At 39.9% G+C, this 22,515-nt stretch overlaps 1 long non-coding RNA gene across 2 annotated transcripts in view; it reads left to right on the forward strand.

Moving 5' to 3' along the window:
* Nucleotides 1-3,256: 3,256 nt before the first annotated feature.
* LOC122465004 overlaps nt 3,257-22,515 on the forward strand; it is a 194,356-nt gene continuing 175,097 nt past the window's right edge. For both annotated transcript variants that reach the window (XR_006289505.1, XR_006289506.1), the window contains exon 1: nt 3,257-3,345. This is a non-coding gene — a long non-coding RNA (uncharacterized LOC122465004). The remainder of the gene's footprint in view (nt 3,346-22,515) is intronic.

The raw sequence follows: 22,515 nt of genomic DNA on the forward strand, positions 1-22,515 counted from the left end.
TCCCAATAAGTAGTGAAAAAGTGCACCCTTTTTTTGGAATAATTATGTCCCTGATGAAGCTACAATATCATTAAGTACTCTTTGTTTTTCGAGAAGGGAGCAAAGCATTATTACTTACTGCCCTTCAGTGATAAATATTTCAGCCTTCTGTTTATCACGTATGTGTGTTTTATTTACATTTTTACACAAGTGAAAGACCTAACTGCCTCACACAAGTCTTAGAGTTGGCAATAAATGGTTTTATTGGAAAAATACTGCCTGGGGTAACATTAACCCTTTGCAGATGGTGGAAATGTTATACAGATATCACACCGTTACCTCACTAATTTCACATGTATAGAGAGAAAAATGTGACGTCTCAGGTACCTCTGGATGGTAACTGTTGCCAAATGCAAATTTGTAATGGTCATCACTGTAATACATTCTCCTATACCTTCCTTTCATTAGGAATTTAATAAATGTCTCAGGTGTTCTGAGGGTTAAAGTACTTTCATCTATTACTGCCAAGGTCACAGTGAAAAGAGAGCTACAGTGAGTGATTGTAAATATTAATATAACAAAGGCCAGTCCTCAAGACATGTTAAAATTAATGCTGAGGTTATGACACAACCCAACAAAACAAGAATGTTCAGGCAAGGATGTAGCTGTAACATTTATGTGCTCTGTTATGGTGCAGTATTGCAGAGATCTGAGACCAGGACGTGCTGTTATATAAAATGTATGTATACATCTTTACTTTGATACCAAAGGATTAATTATTATTTCTATAACTCCATAGATCAACATGATGTTTCACAGAATAAAGAAAGATTCCCTATCCAAAAGAGAATGCAATCAATTGAAGGCCCTGGATTCTGCAATGAGTACTAGACACAAGGACCCCGTCCCTACACAGAACCCCTTTGAAGTCGATGGGGCTCCGCACAGGAGTTTGCAGCATAAAGCCAGTTGTAGCATTGACATTTCAGAAACAATCCTGCAAAAAGGACCTGTACGCAGATTATTTTATGCCTGTGTGGATCCCTTTGAAAGACTAGAGACTCAGGTAAGGCTGGAACCACGGGAAGAAATAACATAGGGAGGAGCTGAGGAAAGGTTGGACAAAGGAGACAGTAAAATTATGCAACCACATAGGAGCACAGAACGGTCTTCTTGGTGGTTCCTTTTGTTTTTGTTAATATTAATTGTTTTGATTTAAATAGATCTAAGTCAAGGAGAAGGTGCCAGTGGGTTAGGGACAGAGTTTTGTGTCTGTCTTTGAATGGTTGCTTTCTGGAGTTCAATTAAATGAACCACAACTCATGTGACTTCTTTGTGAATTTTATCTTACCAATAACATCAAATAGATATGGTCCTGAGTTGTTACGTTCAGGTCCAGATCCAAATATTCCCCTATTCTTAGGGAGCTCAGCTTCTTATTCCAGAGCACCCAGCTGGGGAAGCCAAAGCCAGGACCAAATTTTTAGAATTTCTGGACTTCCACAATATTAGATGCATCCATTACTGAACCCTTCAGTTCTTGCTTGCATGCTACAATAGCCTCCTTTGTAAAGCGTCCATTTTCATATCTCAGATCCCTGTTGGGTTAGAATCACCAAGGGAGTCCCTCAATGCCAACTGGTATACCATAACTCACATCAGACCTACCACACTCATTTCCTCAACTCACTGTTGTCATAATCTGTATTTAAAAGGTGTTGTGTAAGGTGTCATAGGCAGACTGGTAACACGCTGGCCATTAAGATTATCGTGCGGTGTATGTACAGGCAGTGCATAAGGATTATAGACATGTGTTGGAAATATGTTCATAAAAGGTGTTCTGCAAGCAGTGCATGAGCCCGGCCTGCCCTAGACAAAGGAATGTTGTTTCCCCTGTTTTCCTGTGTCTCCAATGTAAATTGAGCTAGGTAATACCTCAGAGGGCAACAAAAAGTACATCTGTATGTAAGATAAACAAAGCCATCAAGTTAAACGGGGCCAAAGACAGCTCAAAGCTCACAATGAGGGAAGGAGCCTGCACCCCCAGAAAGCCTTCCTGGCTCTTGAACATGACAATAGACTTTTTGGAAAATATAAACAGAAGGAAAAAGACATTTTGGCATCCATCACCTATAGCACAAAGGAGGAGCAGCTCCTTCTGAGGTCACGAGATGTGGATTCTCTTGGCATGAAAACCAAGAGTAACTGGAATTGACTATAGGTGAGAAACCTGCTTAGGCAGAGATTGTAACTCGCTGAAGTTAAGTTTTAGTCACTAGAAAGCGTGTTTTGCTTTGGTTTACTTGTAACCATACCTGTCCATTGTATTCATATTTATCACTTAAATCTCTGTTCTTTGTTAATAACTCTTGTTTTATTACAAAACCATTGCAGTGCTCTGTATGAAACTGAAGGGTGAAGTTCTCGGCTGAACTAACAGGCTGGTGTGTGCTCTCTCTCTCTTTGAAAGGAAAAAGCTTAATAACTTCTGTCAGTACCCAGTGACAGGAGTGTGGAGGAGATGGTCTGGGGGAGCTTCAGGAGTGGAAGGGCTGTTGGAGTCACCCTGCAAGGAGTAACAAGGCTAGTGGAAGCCAAGCGGAGGCTATTGTGCTATGAACATGCTGCTCATGTCAGGGCTCTGAGCCAGAGCTGTGTAGCACAGAAGCAGCCAAGGCTGCAAGGCAGGTGGTGACATAACCCCTTACCAGTATGGGTGAACTCCCAAAGCATCTCAGTTAAATGAGTCTCCACTGAAAATATGCAACCACACCACAAAGTTGCATGGCTGGGAAGACCAAAAGTGGGAATGTATTTTTCTTGTACTCACAGAAAGGGGGACATCAGTAAGGCCCTGACCTGATAATTTGCTTCACTTGTGCAGGGCTCCAGTGACTCAGAGCTCTGACCAACACAAAAAAAAATCTAGGAATATATCTAAAATAAATGGCTAGTAGTTGGAGGAGAGGAAACCTATTCCTCTCAAATCTTCCTCCTCATCCCTACCTATGTTTATGAATGTCTTGTGAACAGCACTGCCAAAAAGAGGGCGAGTGCCCAGGAGTTCTTCCCTCAGCTCTTTGCAGCTGCAGGAAAGCAGATAGGGTTCATTTAGAGCAGGTGAATCTTGTCCCCGAATCATAGAAGGACCTCAGGAGGTCATCTAGTCCAACCCCCTGCTCAAAGCAGGACCAATCCCCAATCAAATCATCCCAGCCAAAGATGTCAAGCCTGACCTTAAAATCAGCAGTTTATAAAAAAGATGGTGCTCACTCTGCCAAGATGGGGGTGGGAGAAGAGAGAAATGTTCTGTAGAAAAAGATTGCCTGAGCAGACTCTCCACAGAAAAGGGAGTTGAAAACCTATGTGAGTGGTTTATCTTGAGGATGAATAATTATACATTTATTTTGGTATTGATCATTCTGTATGTACTGTTTCTTGGCCACTCAAAGGTTGAGAATGACCACAGTAGTTCAAGAGGCTGTTACAGTTTAAGCTGTAGTACAGTGATAAGACTGTGAACCTGAAATTACTTCTGCACATACTTAATTTTAGGCCCATGGGTAGATGGTTGAATTCCCAAAAGGAAGTGTGGGTTAAGATTTTGCCTCTTGCCTGTGTAGTTTATATGTAGTTTGGCCCAAAGCTATGCTTTTCTCCTTTTGAGACTGAAATTGTTTCGCTGGTTTTGGATTGTAAAACATACTGGTTCTCTAAGTCATCTAGTATTTTACCTGAATCCAAATCTGATTTTGAGGTCTATTATTATGAAATATTATTCTTGCTAAACAAAGGAAAAAAGTGAACTTTCCAAATTGGACTAATAGCACTATGTGGATTTGTGAATTTATATACAGATAACATGGTAATATGTAAAAGAAGGGGCCTCCTGTATACATCAGCTTTGAGGACATTTGGGAATAGAACGTGAACAAGCTTAGTGATTGGGTGTAGGTTCAAAAGGAATATTTTTACTTCATATGCTGTCTTATTTTATATAAGAACTGCTTGACACAGGCATTTTATGGTGTTTCAGTTGGCTTCTCCACCTGTCAGTACATGGAGTTTTAAACTGGAAAGGTCCCTCTTTTTTGAGTTTTGTTTCCAGGTAATGTGGTAATTCAAAAACATTTTGATTAGACTTAAACATAAAGTCCTAAGCCAACATCCTCACCCTTTTATTGGGCTTGCTGCCTACTGTATCTCCTTCACTGCTTGAAGGCAGAGGCGGATTATGGTTTTGTGGGGCCCTGGGCCAGAGCAACTGGGGGTCCCTCCCCAACCCTTCCACCTGCAGGTCCTCCCCTCCCTTTCCCCTGCCCGCATTCCTGCTGGGGAAAGGGTGTTGGGGCACAGAGGCTTGCGCCATCCTCCCATCACTCCTGCCAGGGAGCGGAATTGGTATACGGGGCCCTGGGCCTGGGCCCCACTGGCCCAGTGGTTAATTCACCACTGCTTGCAGGGCTGGGCATTGTGATTTTCCCCAAGCTTTAACAGAACTATCAACTGAAATCAGTTGAGCGTGCAGGCATGTCTTGTATCCAAAGTCATTCTGGAGAAGCAAATATTCCAGCATACACATTGTAGTCCAAATTACTCCCTAAGGTAACACTGCTGATGTTGGTAGAAATGCATTTCTTTACTGTGGTGTGAAATGTATTTTACATCCCTCTGCCCTCTCTTCAGTGGATATTCTGCTTTATGAAAACTATTGCGAGACCACATGCCCAACCTTGTAGCATGATGCTTTCCAGTTGCTACAAGTGTGTCACTTTAACACACCAGCGAATGAATGTTGCAGTTCTTGTCTGTTCTGGTGTCTCCTGAATTTGGGAGAAAAGAAAAGCCTGTTCATTATGAAATTTGAAGATTGTACTTCTAATAAAACATGTTGGTAGAGAAGCAATTATATGGCATTGCACGTGTGAACTAGATTAATAGAATGTTTCTTCAATTTCAGAACTGCAAAACTATTAGATTTGTGATGTACAGTATCCATAAAATAATTATTTTCACGAGTGTCTGCACTTTCTAATCTTATTTGAGTATGAATAGCAGTTCTATAGAGTCTTTAATAAGCTATCACTTTTGTTGTGGTTATCCATATTCACACTGTATATTACTGCTGAATAATATACTCTTTTACTCAAGTATATAGCTTGCAGTAGCACTTTTTTTTTTTTTTTTTTTAGCCAGGTTTCATTTCAAAGACTCTTCTGACACACGAGACATAAAAGATAAACACAGTTATGCTGACTAGAGTAAGAGCTATGTTCTCCTGAATGCTTTCACTTTTCGAAAATAGCTGCCCCAGGATCCTCTCTTGAACTGAAATTGTTCCCTCACATTAACTGTTCACCGATCCTTTGACTTGTTTTTGACTCTTAGAAAATTATATGACAGGCAGCTTTGTTTGATTGGTGGGAAAGGTGGACACTCTTTTTCATAGCTGTATCACTTAAAACACCAGCATTTGGTAAGAGTTGGACTGATCTTAAGGAAGGGAAGAAACCCTAGTTAAAGCATTCAGCATTAACACCCCCCCCCCCGCACCCCTGACAACATGATGTGTATAGAGTACCAGGTATTCTCTTTGAATGAGGTTGTTAAACATGACCTTTGTTTACATATAATGACATGCAGTTATCAGCATAATCAAAAACTTATTTAAACCTTTTCTAATTCTAAAGTGATTAGCAAGGGCTGAAAAATCACCTTATCTCACTAAAACACAGGTACAAACACAGAGTAAATATTTTGGTAAACAATTATTCTGCCCTTGCATATTCAGCAGTGTGCTAAATTATGCATAATCTTGCATAAGTAATAAGTGAAGGTAGCTTAAATTCAGGGTTTTTTTTTAACCTGACCTATTTCTTTCAGTGCTGTTAGCTTCTTAAATCATGTATGAGCTTTCTGTAAGGCTTCAATGAGTAGTTCTAGTGGAGAGACTTCAGTAATAAATTTCAGGAGAAGACAAGTTTTTTGACAGGCATAATGCAACACATACAGAGTTTGGAACTCACACTCTGGGAATTTAGAGCAATCCTTGCAAAGCAGCTTTTCCCTATTACATTAATAGAGAAAATGAAGTATGAAAGTCCTCAGGAATTACTGCTAGGTGTAATTTAAATAATTTACCAGAAGACAGTTCAACACATGCATAGAACAGGGGCATACAGAGTTTGCCATAAGCAGTTTATAAATAAACTATATTCTGCTGAAGTAAGTCAGGCATAAATTATAACTATTCCTTTTGTGGCTATACTCTGTTCCTCATTGTAATACTTATTAAAAAAAAATCTGGGTTATGACCTTCTACTGGAAATCATAGACATTGCCTGCCTTGTTCCTTGCTTATGAGCATGCTTATATTTAATAGTTTGGCTGCTATGAGATCAAGTAAAATTACTATTGCTGGGGAAAAAAGAAAAAATGCATTCCATTTTTATAAACAGAATCTAGGTAGAATTTTTTAGCTCAGCGGAAAAAAGTGTTCAGTGCCAAAGACCATTGACTAGTATCTGACCATTTTATGAAACCCTTATGCACTTTAATATATTCTATTTCTAGCCTCAAATTTTGAAAGTGAAAATGAAAAAATAACTAGAGAGTCCCAATAGAAAATATGAAATGCAGATGCTAGAAACTATGCAGCAGATACAAAATTTGTTAAACATACTCATACAGATTGGACAGCCTCTACTGCATAGAGTATTAGGGTTATTAAAGACTGGGCAGCCCCTGTTGACAGAAAACATTTTCATAAACGCATTGTCAGTACTTAAAAATAAGATTTAAAGGTAAAAGGTCAGGTGATCCAGAGCATTTCATTTACTCTTGAAGATAAAATTGAAAAACATGTTAAATGTATTTGATTTCATCAGATTTTAGCCCTGCATAAGAGAGGTGGGGAACCATCGGAAATTATTTAATATTTATTTTGTCCTCCTTACATTATGCCCCATTATGCAGTCTGACACCCATAGACTGGTGCACACATCAATATTATTCTATCCCCAGCCTTTTATTCCCCAAATCATATACTTCATCCTGCTGTGTTTCAGCACCATGCACGCTCGTCCTTTTGGACTATTACCTATTGTAAATGTCTTATCCCATCATAGTCACAAAAGACCATAACTAAACACCAGTCACAGGTGAATAAAGACCAAGATGGTGAACATTGGCTTCTTCCCTTCTTGGGCCCTGTCAGGGTTCCCTCCCCACTCTGAACTCTAGGGTACATATGTGGGGATCAGCATGAAAGACCCCTAAGCTTATTTTTACCAGCTTAGGTTGAAAACTTCACCAAGGCACAAATTCTTCCTTGTCCTTGGAACGGTATTACTGCCACCACCAAATGAGTTAGACAAAGGTTCAGGGAAAGGACCACTTGGAGTTCCTGTTTCCCTAAAATATCCCCCCAAACCCCTTCACCCCCTTTCCTGGGGAGGCTTGAGAATAATCTACCAACCAAATAGGTAAACCAGGTGAGCACAGACCATACCCTTGGTTTTTAGGACACTAAAAACCAATCAGATTCTTAAACAGAACTTTATTATAAAGAAAAAAAGTAAAGAAGCACCTCTGTAAAATCAGGATGGAAGGTAACTTTACAGGGTAATCAGATTCAAAACACAGGATTCTCCTCTGTTCAAAACTTTAAAGTTACAAAAAAACAGGGATAAACCTCCCTCTTAGCACAGGGAAAATTCACAAGCTAAAACAAAAGATACTCTAACGCATTTCCTTGCTATTACTTACTATTTCTGTAAGTTTAGATGTATCATTCAGTAGGAGCTGTATTGCTTGCTTGGTCTCTCTCTGTCTCCGGAGAGAACACAAAAGCCCAAAACACAAATCTTCCCCCACGGATTTGAAAGTGTCTTCTCCCCTTATTGGTCCTCTTGGTCAGGTGCCAACCAGGTTATCTGATCTTCTTAACCCTTTACAGGTAAAGGAGAGATTTTATGCTACCCTTATCTGTATGTTTGACAGGCTCTGATTCAGGAAGTCACTTTATCAGATGCTTAACTTTAAGCATGTGCTTAAGTCCATTTTTATGGAGGAAAGCACTTAAGCACTTTGCTGAACCGTAGTCTTTGTAGACAGGAGGACCAACCTGTAATCCTACTCAGTGGTCTGTAAACATACCCCCCACCCCCCCACACACAAGAAAAATCCAAAATGCTCAGGATTAACCCCCCCACCTCAACTACCCTTTCTGAACACCTTGTAATTGCTGTCACAACCAAACCTTTTTTTAATAATCATATTTGACATTTGTGTAATAATTTTAAGCTTTTTTTTTTTTTTTTACCCTACCACAAGTCATCCAGCCAACATTTCCATTGTACTGATGATGAACCAAAAATTAACAGGGCAAACTTGTTAAAATAAAATGCCCCAGCTCTGGTCTTCCTTCAGCCCCCCCCCAACCTTTTAAATTAATATATAGAAAGATCTATGTGCTGTGAGAGAATCTTGATTGCTAGTCTCAGCCTGTCCCCTGCTCTCCCTGGAGGAGGTGCTTTCTATACTTCTGCTCCCTAACCACCACACTGTGGATATTATAAGACTGCACTCAGTAAGGCCCTGATCGTGCAAGTCACTGTGTGTGGGCACACCATTGAACCTGTGTGAAGTCCACTGAGGTAAGTGGAGCTCTGTGGGATCAAGGTGAGCTACAGGATCAGGGTCTGAGGCTGAGAGGGGTAAAAGGGAACCACCTTTTAACACAAACACCACATTCAAACACCACCACTACAATTGACAGATTAGAATATTCTCCTATAGGTATAGATTTTATCTGAATGTGACCACTGTGTTTACAGGATTTTTGTGAGTATCACTTTATAAGTCTTTAGTGTTAGTTTAGGAGGCAGTTTATTGGAAAACCTGTCTAGAAGAACGCCATCCATGCTTACAGGCCTGATCTTTGCCAAATAGAGCTTAATGTTCATTGCCAGTCACTAGTGGGTAAATAGTTACTCATGATGTTAGCAACTCAGGTAACAGAGTTTCCTCAGGAAAATCAGGCTTAGATGGTGCTTATTTTGCTTTGATCTCATTTTCCTAGGTAACTAGAGCTCTGGGACTCTTGTCATTTGTGAATGCAAATCTTTGTTATTCCTACTCAGTGGACACGAAGTGTTTTCCATGTCCATAATTTATATTCACACATTAAAAGTCTGTTCACATGATTTGTTTGTCCTGATTGCCACCTTGAATTCACTGTAAGCAGTGGTATTTTTTTTAATGTATCACTCTGGTTTAAGCAGTCATGCTTTCTAGCAGTGTTCCCCTCCCCCCGCCATCCCCCATTATTAAATTGAACCTTTAGTAGATTAAGTAATGTTAACAAGAAATTTCTCTTAATATGCAATAAATATATCTTGTTGGAATGATAAAAACAGTTTAGTTCAAACAATTTCATTAACATCTTTACCATGATCGCAGAAAATAATGTGCAAAATCAAATCAAATCACTGTCATGATCCTGACCCTGCATCGCAAATTAAAAACACAGTAAAGTGTCATAAATCTCAGCAGCTCAATGCGGGTTCACTTAATAGAATTATGACAAAAGCAAATGTTTTGTCACTTTCAGGCTGTTGCCATGAAAATTTGTAGTGCATAATTAATGATAATTCACTCTTTAATGCATGTGTCTGAAAGCATATGAAGTTGCCACTGGTGCCACAGAAACAATATCTTTTTCATTGTAAAAATGGTAGTGCCACTTCAGCTAAAATAGTGAGTCAGAGGAAGGATAATGGAAGGTGTCAGAGGCACAATAAATAAGATTAGAGTGGACAAGGAGAAGTGAAAAGTGTTAACTGCACTGAAATTTTCAATTAGAAAAGCAAAGCAAATCCTTTATGTATCATTTCCCTCCACCTTCTTTTAAACCTTCCTAAATAAATGCAATCTAATTGCTTGAATGCGAGTTGATAAAATAAAATAAAGCTTTTTCAAAGGAATGAATTACAGTTACATGTTGTTGCTGAAGGTGGTTAATTTTTTTTAATATAGGTTTTTTTTTAAACCCTCTAAGGTATGAGTGTTCCTCTTTCTAAGCAGAACTGAACAATCATAACTTCAGCTAAGCAATGGCAAAAAATAAATTACATGCTGGATGCTCTGAATTGCATTGCTTCCCTAGTTTTCTTACAAGCAGAGTATTTCTGAGTGATATGTCCTGCTGAAAATTGAGGATTGTAAAGGATCCAACCAGAGGTGAATGATTAGGTGAATCAGCTCACTTCTGATGTACTTGTAACATCAATAGACATTGACTTTGCTCTGTAACAAAGCAAGTTCATCCACATAATGCTTCTAATTCTGTCATTCTTTTTCTTGATCTGAAAATTTGAGAATTGTCTCCTTCATCCAAGGGCAAGTTGTTCTCCAGTAGTAAAGGGACAGCCGATATCTCTGTATTTAAGATTAATCTTCTCCTCTGGATAGTGGTTTTAAAAATATACTTTGAAATCATTTTGTAATGGGAGATCCTCATCATCTGATCATTTTTTCTCACTATGCCCGACCATGGGGTCTCCTCCTTGAAGGCAACAATTTAAATGTTGGGACCATGTTAGAATTCGGGTTGGGGGACTTTCATCTACCTTTTCATTTGAAGCTCCCATCTAAGTCTACCTCTTACCTAATTCCCTTCTGTCATAGCAATCAGGCAACCAGGACTCCTAGAAGATTTCAGCATGACTCCATAAACAGACATCAGGGTGCCTGAGTGTAGTACCGGGCATATTCCTTTCCTAATACCTCATCCTTGTGGTAACCCCAAAGGTGGAAGTCTTCAGGGTACATGGGAGACTGGATCTTGCATATGGTATTCTCTTCTCCCATTCCTTCCTAATGTAAGTCTGAGTTTTAAATTGCTTCTAATGTTTTGGAGTTCTGAAAATAGTTGCCGGTTACTGTCTGAACTGACCTGGAGACATGATATGGCAAAATGCCAAGTCCTTTATTGGAGTTACTTTCGGGTGACATCTAATGTACTTGATCGAGTGCATGAGTCACTATTTCTGAGAATTGCAAAGTTTTTAAAGATTTTTTCACAGCGTTTGTGAGCTGCTGAGCTACTTTAATTCCTTAACTTTTCTCCTCAGACACACCTTCATGCTCTCAGACAGCCTGCCATGAAAACTGTGTACAGTTGATAAAATAGTTATCCAATAAACACGAATTAACATCAACTCCTTTTGTGGAGTAGTAGGAAAGAACTGTTGTGTTAAAAAGGTTATCTTCAAGCTCTACCATCCTACAGGAAGTTTTAAAAAAAAAAAGGCTAGGGTAGAAATTGTAAAATATATATTTAAAAACAAGTCTTGTTGGAATTTTAGAATCTGCCAAGTGGACCCCATCATCTCTAAAAACCTCAGGATGTGTTGGATGTCTGTGTGTGATCACCAATCCACCTGTATCCATAATTCTCCTGGCAACCTCACGGTTCACACTCTTCTGGGCCATGTCCATACAGGCTTGCTTAATGGCTCCCCACCAAACTTGCCTCACAAGCATCTCTGACCAGATCAATCATGTGTAGCCATAACCACCTAATTAAGTCCACATGCCTCTGAACCATAACTCTTAAATTTACTCTGGTGAAATCCCCAAGATCATTTTCATTCAGGTGAATAATGAGGACATCAAGCAGATGTAGTTTGGCAATCAAGTGCAGAAGAGTCATAATATAATCCAAGAATGTGCCCCTTCTGCCATACCACTGAAGACAAATGACTTCACTTGAAATTCAGTTGTAACCCATCTGGTGACCTAGCTGTCTACTTGTGTGATGAACCCACAGCAGAGTACCTGCAGATGCAGACATAGAATCAAAGAAGTGTATGACTGGAAGGGACCTCAAGAGGTCTAGTCCAGTCCCCTTGAACTCAAGGCATGACTACATAATAACTAGATCAGTCCTGACAGCGGTTTGTCTAACCTGTTCTTAAAAACCTCCAGTGAGAGCAATTTCACAACCTCCTTAGGCAATTTGTTCCAGTACTTAACTACCTGGTTAGGAAGATTTTTCTAATGTCCAACCTAGACCTCCCTTATTGCAATTTAAGCCCATTGCTTCTTGTCCTATCCTCAGAGGTTAACCAGAACAATTTTTCTCCCTCCTCCTTGTAACAACCATTTATGTACTTGAAAACTTTTGTCATGTCCCTCTCAGTCTTCTTTTCCAGACTAAACAAACCCAATTTCTTCAATCTTTACTCATAAGTCATGTTTTCTATATTTTGTTGCTCTCCTCTGGACTTTTTCCAATTTGTCCACATCTTTCCTGAAATGTGGCACCCAGAACTGGACACAGTATTCCAGATGAGGCCTTATCAGAATGGAATAGAATGGAAGAATTACTTCCCACGTTTGGTTACAACACTCCTGCTAATACAACCCAGAATGATGTTTGTTTGTTTGTTTGTTTGTTTGTTTTTGCAATAGTGTTACACTATTGATTCATATTTAACTTGTGATCCACTGTAACACCCGGATCCCTTTCTGCAGTACTCCTTCCTAGGCAGTCATTTCCCATTTTGTATATGTGTCATTGATTATTCCTTCTGAAGTGGCATAGTTTGCATTTGTCCTTATTGAATTTCATCCTATTTACTTCAGATCATTTCCCCAGTTTGTCTGATCATTTTGAATTTTAATCCTATCCTGTCAAAGCACTTGCAACCTCTCCCAGCTTGGTATCATCCACAAACTTTATAAGTGTACTCTCTATGCCATTATCTAAATGATTTATGAAGACATTGAACAGACCTGAACGCAGGACCAGTCCCTGTGGAACCCCATTTGATATGCCCTTACAGCTTGACTGTGAACCACTGATAACTATTCTCTGGGAATGGTTTTCCAGACAGTTATGCACCCACCCTTGTTTGTTTATGAGAAAGTCATGCGAGACAGTATCAAAAGCCTTACTAATGTCAAGATATACCACATCTACCACTACCCCTCTATCCACTAGGATTGTTACCCTGTCAAAGAAAGCTGTCAGGTTAGTTTGACATTATTTGTTCTTGACAAATCCATGTTGACTGTTTATTACCTTATTATCTTCTGGGTGTTTGCAAATTGATTGCTTAATTATTGCTCCATTATCTTTTTGGGTACTGAAGTTAATCTGACTGGTCTGTAATTTCCCAGATTGTCTTTATTTCCCTTTTTATAGATTGGCACTATATTTGCCCTCTTTCAGTCCTCTGGAATCTCTCCTGTCTTCCACGACCTTTCGAAGATAATCACTAATGACTCAGCTATCTTCCTAGTCAGCTCCTTAACCCTTCCCTGATGTCTTGTGAAGTCACAAACGGCAAGATTGGTTCAGATTTATGGTAACCCCCACAAACCATTGGTAGAGTGTATATAGATCCTCTAGCAATCCAATTTCCAATGCCCAATTGCCTGGACCTTTGAGATTCAGAACCCACAGCTGCTGCTGACATCTCTGCCCCAATCCCAAAGCTCTGAAACTAATTGCCTCAAAGGTGTCACATTATACTGAAGTTATTTTTGCAACATCCAGTTAGATTGCCAAATAGATACTCCATTAAATTGCTTGAGAAGTTTTTCCCATAACTCCAAATTTCCTTTATTTCTTTGGGCACTTTGAAAAAATGATGAGGCTTTTTGAACCTAGAGGTAGAGGCTACCAGGTGGGCAGAAGGCCTTACCTGGAGTGACAGCTACATATTCAAAGTTTAAGTGACTCTTGATTACCTGTAACTGTTTTAGTGTAACTTTGATTGCAACTTTGACTGCTGCTATCAACTCCCTGACATTATCCAAATATTTTTTGAGTTGCCATAATAAATATTACATTGTGTCCAATTCAATTCCCAAACAAATCAGCTTCTGTGTTGGGCCTTCCATCTTTTCTGAGACTAGTGAGCCATCTCTTAAAATGCTCTTTTTGAAGCAGGTGAATTTGCCTGACCCACAATTACCTTCCAAGAGGAAGTCCTCAAGGTAATGAGCTGCAAGCCCGTTTCCTTCACTATTGGCCATTCCAGCTAAGCCTTTCAGAAGCTGAGAGTGATATGGAGCAACCTATGCTAATAATCTTCCAGCTGAAAACCCAACAAGTAAAAATCCTTGGGATGAATAAGGAACAACTAAAATGCAGACTTCATATTGCACTTTGTGAACTTCATTCCCAGACCACCTCATTTTATCACATTTACCACTGTGTCAAAGGAGAAATATTGAGGACAGAGGAACCATGAGGGGAAAATATATGCTGGATAATCCTGTACTCTCCTTTAGTGGTTTTTTTTAGGAACCACTCCTGGGGGAGGGGAAATAGCCATTGGTTTGACAATAATAATCTCACTAAAGGCCAGGCCACTCTTTTAGCTGTTACTTCCACGTATATTTTGTTCCAAAATATTTGTTAAAAGATTAGAATAGATTTCTAATTCTTTTCCCATATGTGAAACCTCTTGCCTCCATATGGGATCTGAAAACTGACTGAAAATCCATTCCAAATATAAACCCTATTTTGTTTAAATAATCCCATAAGAGCCCTCAGCAAGTCCAATGTAACTGAGGATAGGTCTCTTTCTAGCACTGCTGTTTCCTTCCACTGCACCTGTCAAGCTACTGGGCCCTTGATGACCTCTTTCCAACAGGTTGTGCCTCTCCTCTGACCCAGTAGCAAGCGTGGACACTGCAGCGGCCTCCACATCTTACTTGCATGCTTGTATTTGTTACAAGAATGAAAGCATTTCCCTTCATTAAAGGCAAAATGGACATCAATGGGGTAAATCCCCATCATGGTCTGGAAAGGGTTAAAAACCAGTTTGTCACATCTACTACACCAGGACCTTAATTAATTAGTTGCCTCTCAGCCAGAGGGAGTGGGACTAAGAGGGGTCAGGTGATGATTTAATGGACAGCTGGGTCTCATAAAAGGCTGAGCATATTCAGTCTGAAGGGTGTCTGAACCAGAGTGTGGAGGAGAACTGACATCTCAGGAAGACTCAGTCTGAGTTGTCATAAATATAAAGGGAAGAGTAAACACCTTTAAATCCCTCCTGGCCAGAGGAAAAACCCTTTCACCTGTAAAGGGTTAAGAAGCTAAGACAACCTCGCTGGCACCTGACCAAAATGACCAACGAGGAGACAAGATACTTTCAAAGCTGGAGGCGGGGGAAGGAAACAAAAGGTTCTCTCAGTCTGTGTTGCTTTTGCCAGCACCAGAGCAGGGATGCAGGTCAGAACTCCTGTAAAAAGTCAGTAAGCAATCTAGTTAGATAGGCATTAGATTCTGTTTTGTTTAAATGGCTGATAAAATAAGTTGTGCTGAATGGAATGTATATTCTTGTTTTTGTGTCTTTTTGTAACTTAAGGTTTTGCTTTAGAGGGATTCTCTATGTTTTGAATCTGATTACCCTGTAAGGTATTTACCATCCTGATTTTACAGAGGTGATTCTTTTACTTTTTTTTTCTTTAATTAAAATTCTTCTTTTAAGAACCTGATTGTTTTTTCACTGTTCTTAAGATCCAAGGGTTTGGGTCTGTGTTCACTTATGCAAATTGGTGAGGATTTTTATCAAGCCTTCCCCAGGAAAGGGGGTGTAGGGCTTGGGGGGATTTTGGGAGGGAAAGACGTTTCCAAGTGGGCTCTTTCCCTGTTATATTTGTTAGATGCTTGGTGGTGGCAGCAATAAAGTCCAGGGACAAAAAAGTCCAGGGATAGCCTTCCTCCCTGTACCTTGGGGAAGTTTTAACCTAAGCCGGTAAAAATAAGCTTAGGGGGTTTTTCATGCAGGTCCCCACATCTGTACCCTAGAGTTCAGAGTGGGGAAGGAACCTTGACACCAGTGCTTAATACTAGACCTGGGGAGAGGGAAGAAGATTCCAGAATAACCCAGAAAGAGTAATAGAGACAGAGCCTTGGGGAAGGGCTGATTTATTGAGACACTTTGGATGTTAGTTTAAACTTTTGTTACCTCAAAAGGGATCTGAACTAATCTTGCTCAGCTGGAGGGCTGTGATAGTGTAACTGTTTATACATTGGACCTGACATCCCTTTTTGATGCCTGTGGTTTTGGAACCAGTAACTCAGAATCTGTTATAAGCCTGCTGGGTCAGATGGGATGGAGTCATTCATTCCAGACACAAATCTTGGTGGTTCTTACCTCATGACAAATATAGATCTTCCAATGCTGTAAGTCTTAACTCTTCGTTGTATCTCAACTGTGCCCCACCCCCATATGTCACATGTGCCATTGATATTTGAAAAGGGAAATACTTAGCACACTGGTGTAGATATGAAAGGATGTACTCTAATTATTGAGTATTCTCACCATGTTGAATTGCTGGGGCTTTCTTCCTCCTTCTTTTTATTTCACCAGCATCCTCTCTCTAACTTTTCTTGAAGTAGAAGGGTAAACGTGTCCATATACTCTCTCCTAAATCTCTTCCTTAAGGGCCTCTAACAAATGGACCCTAAGTTGTCCGTCAAATCCTAGAATCAACACTTGCTTCCACTGTGTTTCACATTGGCTCCCAATAGCTCATCTTTACTTCCCAAGTCCTCTGCTGTCTTGAGAGCACTGGTGTTGGGAGTGTCATTGCAATCCCATATACTCCCCCCCCCTCCCCCCCACACTCTGTGTGACTATCTCTGCAGTTCAGGGACCTTCTGGGAGATACTGTCTCTGCCCCACACATATGCCTTCCCCCGGGAGACGAACTACCCATTTCAGGCAGGCCCTCACCCTTTTGGGACTGAGGAATCAGTCAGTCTGCTAATTCCACCAGCCCCTCATGGAGCTGCTTGTCAGCTGCTCTGGCCCTGGGCAACAGACCCTTAAAAAGCCGATTCAGAGTTTAAATAGATTGGAAGAGGGGGAATGGAGTGCAAGAGCTGATCACTCAGACTCCCCAGCTCAGCCAATGGAAGGTGGAGGATCTGAGCAGGAGGAGGGGCCTGCCTCACCAAGCATGCATTCTTGCCACTGCCTTCCCTTCTGGGCACTGATTTATGCCCACTAATCTAACTAACAACGCCTCCTGTTGTGACTGTGGGGGAGCATTGTATCTGATGTGTGTTAGACTGCAGGTACCAATTGTTTGTATTGTTACGAGGAGCAAACCAACAGGAAGGAAGGAAAGAGGGTATTGATATATATTCCATAATGATTTTATAAACCGAACCAAGAAACATAGCATGCAAGTAGTTTACTAATGAAGTTCCGCATCCCAGAAGCAAGCAGCTGGTCATTTGTGCATACCCTAATTAACACCAGAGAGGACTGAATTTATAGGGCAGAGTTGGCCAGAAATGTTAAGGTTTTTTAAAAATTTTATTTAAAGAAGCTTGAGTAGTTAGTATGTAGCTTCTTTATGTGTGTGTTTGTACATGTGCACACAGATATGAAATAACTTGTGCTTTTCATTTGTATATTTTATGTGGATGAAGAAAGATCTTAGCTTAACATGCTATCCTACTTTATTTTGCAATAGTAATATTGCAAACATAGATTTTAAAATATACACTTTTACCAGAATTACATTGAATTGCTCAGATATATTTTAGTGAGTGTATGCATATGAGAACGTGTCATGCTTTTATATGCTGTTAATTCTTCCACTGTGAACTTTTTAGAGGCAGAGTGTCTGTCTGTCTGTCTCTGCCTTTATATAAGTGTAGCATCTTGCTAAACAAGGACCAGAGGAATGTTTTCAGGGTCATACTTGCTCTATTACTTTTAGATGGGGATTTTCAAAAGTGACTAAGGGAATACTGCCTCACTTCCATGCCGCTTCCTTCAGAATTCCTCCTCCAGGGAAACAATTTAGAGATAAGTTGGGATAGTTACTCCAAATACTTTTTTCTTTTTTTCCATTCAAAAAATTGCAGGGGGAAATATAGAAAGTTGGCAAGGGGAAATATAGAAAGTTGGCAACTGTTTAGCAGTTTGTATGAGAACTTAGTGTCTCTGAGAGGATTTATTCAAACTACCCATTTTATACTGAAGATTTGGAACCTAGAATTGGAACGGCCCTCCATGGGTCACTGAGTCCAGTCTCATACTCCCTACAATAGCAGATCTCAAAACACCTACAAACAGAAGCTCTCTAAGCCACTTTGAAGATCCATGCTTTCTGAAATTCTTTTGTGAATGCGTCTCACAAGAGTACTATCGGAACTTTTGATTATAGGGAATAATGGAAGAGGGCCTTTCTTCAGATTACCACCCAGTTCTCCCTAAAACTGCTCTGGAATTTATCCCTAGAATTAGTTCAGCCTTTCACCTCCATCAAAACAAAGCCATCTGTTATAGGCTAATCCAAAAGCCATACTCCTAAGGCTAAGTAACATGCCTCTTTTCCTTGGATTTTCAGAGGAACTTGATATCTTTGTAAGAGATACCTTTTCCAAGATGGCTAACTGCTTCCTCTGCTGTAATATTAACGGTAATAAAGAACATATTAGAGAGGAAACATGCACTCTTGTACAGTGTAGTGTTTTACTGCAATCTTAGCTATTAAAGTCCTAGTTCAATGGACTACTTAAGCATGTTTTTGCAGCAGAGGTTTTATTTCAGGACCCTGTGGTGTGACATCAGTGGTTCCTTTTGAAGAGGTGCTAAACACACCATAGAACAAACATGTTTCCCTCCAAGGCAGGTTCATTCTTTCATGCTTATTGTCAACCCAGAATGGTTAGACCATCTAAGTATCTCCCCCACGCCAACATCAAGCAGGTGGCTTGACCACCATAGAAGATGCCATGGTTGAGGCAGAGCCCCACAGAAAATGCACAAATATGAGAGAGGAACAAGAGTAGGAAACCTGAGGACATCTGGTGTTCCCCAGCTCAGTTCCTCCACTACAATCCAGTTTAAATTGTTTGTGGAGACTGTCATTTTCACCCCACCACACACAAGCTTTTTCTCCCAAGAGATTTAGTGGAGGATAATGGAAAAGAATATTCTTCATTTCTCTGATATGGTGACTTTAAAGATGTGTGAAGGTTCTCATTCTCCGCCCCTCCCCCCCCCCCCAGCCCCTTTGCTTCACCTCATCGTATATCTTGAGAAATTGTGCAGCTACTTTTGTTATGGGACTTAACGTATAAGGGATGTTTCTCTTTCATTCCCTAGCCCTGTAGTTCACAATAAAGTTTTCCATTCCTTCCCATCTAAATGGGACACCCTTACTATTTAGCAACATGGGAAGGACAGGGTGGTAGTGACCCTCTGACACCTGTTCATGATTTCCCTGATAGTTGTCATGTGGCATCAAGGTGTCTCAAACACAGAGGAGAAGGGTGAATACTCTGTAGAAAAGGAGGCTCCTCTCTGGATCAAGCCAACCTCTGGATCAAGCCAACACACTAATGACCTAGAGGAGGTTGTGTCCTTCCAGGTTGTAACAGGACTTAGTAATCAGCTTTGAAAAGCCTAGAAAAGAGAGTGATTACTTTCTGTGTTTCCCAACCCAATGAGGACACTGAGGAAATTGTCACAGTAAGATGACTCTAAATCAGCACCCTTAAGGCAATGTATCATTTCTACCAATTGTCTAAGCAGAGATGTGACACCTGGATGACATTTTCACAGCATGGAATAATTCACTGAAATTAAAAGTTGACAAATTCAAAACTTAAAAAAGGAAACATCTGTTCACATAATGCATAATTAGACTATGGAACTCATTACCACTGGAAGTCATTGAGGCCAAGAACTTTGCAAAAAACCCAGAATTATTATATTTAATGCAAACAAATTTTGGAGGGGATATTAAACCTCCTGCTTTAGGGGTTAAGCCAACTTCTAATTATTAAAATAGGATGAAAACTAATGTGAGGAACAGATTATCCCACATGTAACACTGTTGTACACTTCCTCTGAAGCATCTGGGTCTACTGGCCACTGCTGGATGCAGGACACTGAACTAGATCCCGTTAGGTCTGATCCAGTGTGGTCACTCCTCTGATATTGCATTTATCAGAACTCTCTGGTCTTGATGGTTTATTGAATGCCACTTATCTGTCATGATTGATAGAAGATCTGGTGAGAAACAGGATCTTTGTGCCCACTCACGTATGTACACAAAAATTAATAATGTATTTAAAGACTGAAGAGCCTGGAGAGTGAAGAATAAGTGGTAAGTATTTAAATGGTAAATGATATCTTAAAAGCATATGTGAAATTTTAAAAGGATCCATATAGAAAATAATGAACTATTAGTTAAAAAGGTAAATTGCAGCAATAGCACTACTTTCATTCCCACATAGCCCTCACAGCTGAATCAGGAGTGTAATTTCCTGGAAATGGATGCTGCTGTAGTTGCACTTATCACTTGCAGAAAAAAATACTTCTAATATCTCTACCAAATGATAAAACTATAGTAATTTATTGTTTTACTAGAATTTTTCCCTAGAATCTAGAACCTCAAGCATACAATTTTTGCTTCTATAACTAATATTGATCTTCAGAAAATATCTATTTTGAACTTCGTTTTTATTTTTGTCCAAGATTCAAATGTTAGTTGAAAATGAAAAAAATCTATTGCTTCAAAAAGATTTATTGTTGGAGTATTTTTGCGTATCTCCTACACACTGACATAATACTTTTTCAGTCATTCATATGATATAGCTGATTCTTTCCCCCATTCTGTGATTTTCTTTAGGAGGTGACTGCTTAGGTTAGGGCTTGTCTACACTGCCCTGCAGTTTGGGCTATGGGACTGTGATGTAATTCCCCCGGTGGAGACTGTGGACACAAAATAAAAGGTACCTTGTTTGCATTAACATAGTCCTGTTTAAGGAGGAATACCTTAACATGAACTAGGTACCTTTTAGTTCGTGCCAGCAGTGTCCACGTAGGGAAGTTATAGTGCAGTAAACTAGTGCACGCTACAATTTACACCCTTGCCTGAACTGCAGGGCCATTAGACATAGCCTGAGGGAACTATAACTTATTCCTAAAAGTATAATAAAACAGGGACGCATTGTCAGAATAATAGAAGAACCGGTCACAGTAACAAAGTGAAAAAAGAAATGGGAACCTGTAATGAGTTCCTGCAAGTCCAGGTGGGCTCTTTCCATCTTCAGATTGTGCCTTCAGTGAAATCTTCTCCCTTCAGCATAGGGGAACACTGGGATTGGAAAGGGTGACGTTTCTGATCCAATCTATGCAACAATTGAAATCTTTAAATCAAGATGTGATGTCTTTCTGAACAATATGCTATTGCTCAAATGGAAGTTATGAACTTGATACACAAATTACTGGGTAAGGTTCATTGGCCTGTGTTATATAGTTCAGACTGGATTATCATAATGGACCCATCTGGCCTTAAAATCTATGAATCTTTAAATGACCACAGACAATAAGAGGAAGGTAAACTGGAAAATGGTATATAAGGTGCATGTGAGATGGCTTGTGGTGAATGTAGCCAGTATTCAAAATGAAAAGGAGGACTTGTGGCACCTTAGAGACTAACCAGTTTATTTGAGCATGAGCTTTCGTGAGCTACAGCTCACTTCATCGGATGCATGCTGTGGAAATTGCAGAAGACATTATATACACAGAGACCATGAAACAATACCTCCTCCCACCCCACTCTCCTGCTGGTAATAGCTTATCTAAAGTGATCATCAAGTTGGGCCATTTCCAGCACAAATCCAGGTTTTCTCACCCTCCGCCCCCCCACACACATTGTGCTGGAAATGGCCCAACTTGATGATCACTTTAGATAAGCTATTACCAGCAGGAGAGTGGGGTGGGAGGAGGTATTGTTTCATGGTCTCTGTGTATATAATGTCTTCTGCAATTTCCACAGCATGCATCCGATGAAGTGAGCTGTAGCTCACGAAAGCTCATGCTCAAATAAACTGGTTAGTCTCTAAGGTGCCACAAGTCCTCCTTTTCTTTTTGCGAATACAGACTAACACGGCTGTTACTCTGAAACCTGTCAGTATTCAAAATGTACACGAACCATGGCAGCTGGTAAGAAGCAGAGTGGGCAGGAAACAGTTTTCCTGCCCCCAGGGGATGTTTGAGATTTTGATTAAAATTTCCCATCCCAAATCAGGATGAACAGTCAAAAAAAAAAAATTCTCAAATCAAAAATCATGTGAGTATAGGGGAGATCTGGTCAATCAAAACATTTTTGTTTTGAATTTTACATTTTTTAACAACTTAAATTTCTAAACAAAGTCATTTTGACCTAAAGCCCAGAACTTTTTTGTTCTGAAAAATGTCAAAATGGCATCTTTCAACAGCTTCTAAATATTTTTCATTCTTTTTTCAAAACGGGAAACTTGTTGAAACCATCCTTTACTGACCACTTCTATTTTGATGAATTAGCATTTTCATGAAAAAACACTTAGAATTTCCTGTCTAACTCTGATAAAAAGATTTCAAGTCTGTAGATGGCAGCTGACTGGTGATATGGGGTCACAGTTTGTGAAATGTGCACTATACTCATCTAAGTTCTTATACCTCACTCATCACTGCAGTATCCAAGCACCTTCCA

This window comes from Chelonia mydas, chromosome 3 (genome assembly GCF_015237465.2).
Source record: "Chelonia mydas isolate rCheMyd1 chromosome 3, rCheMyd1.pri.v2, whole genome shotgun sequence".
Classification (NCBI taxonomy): Eukaryota; Metazoa; Chordata; order Testudines; family Cheloniidae; genus Chelonia; species Chelonia mydas.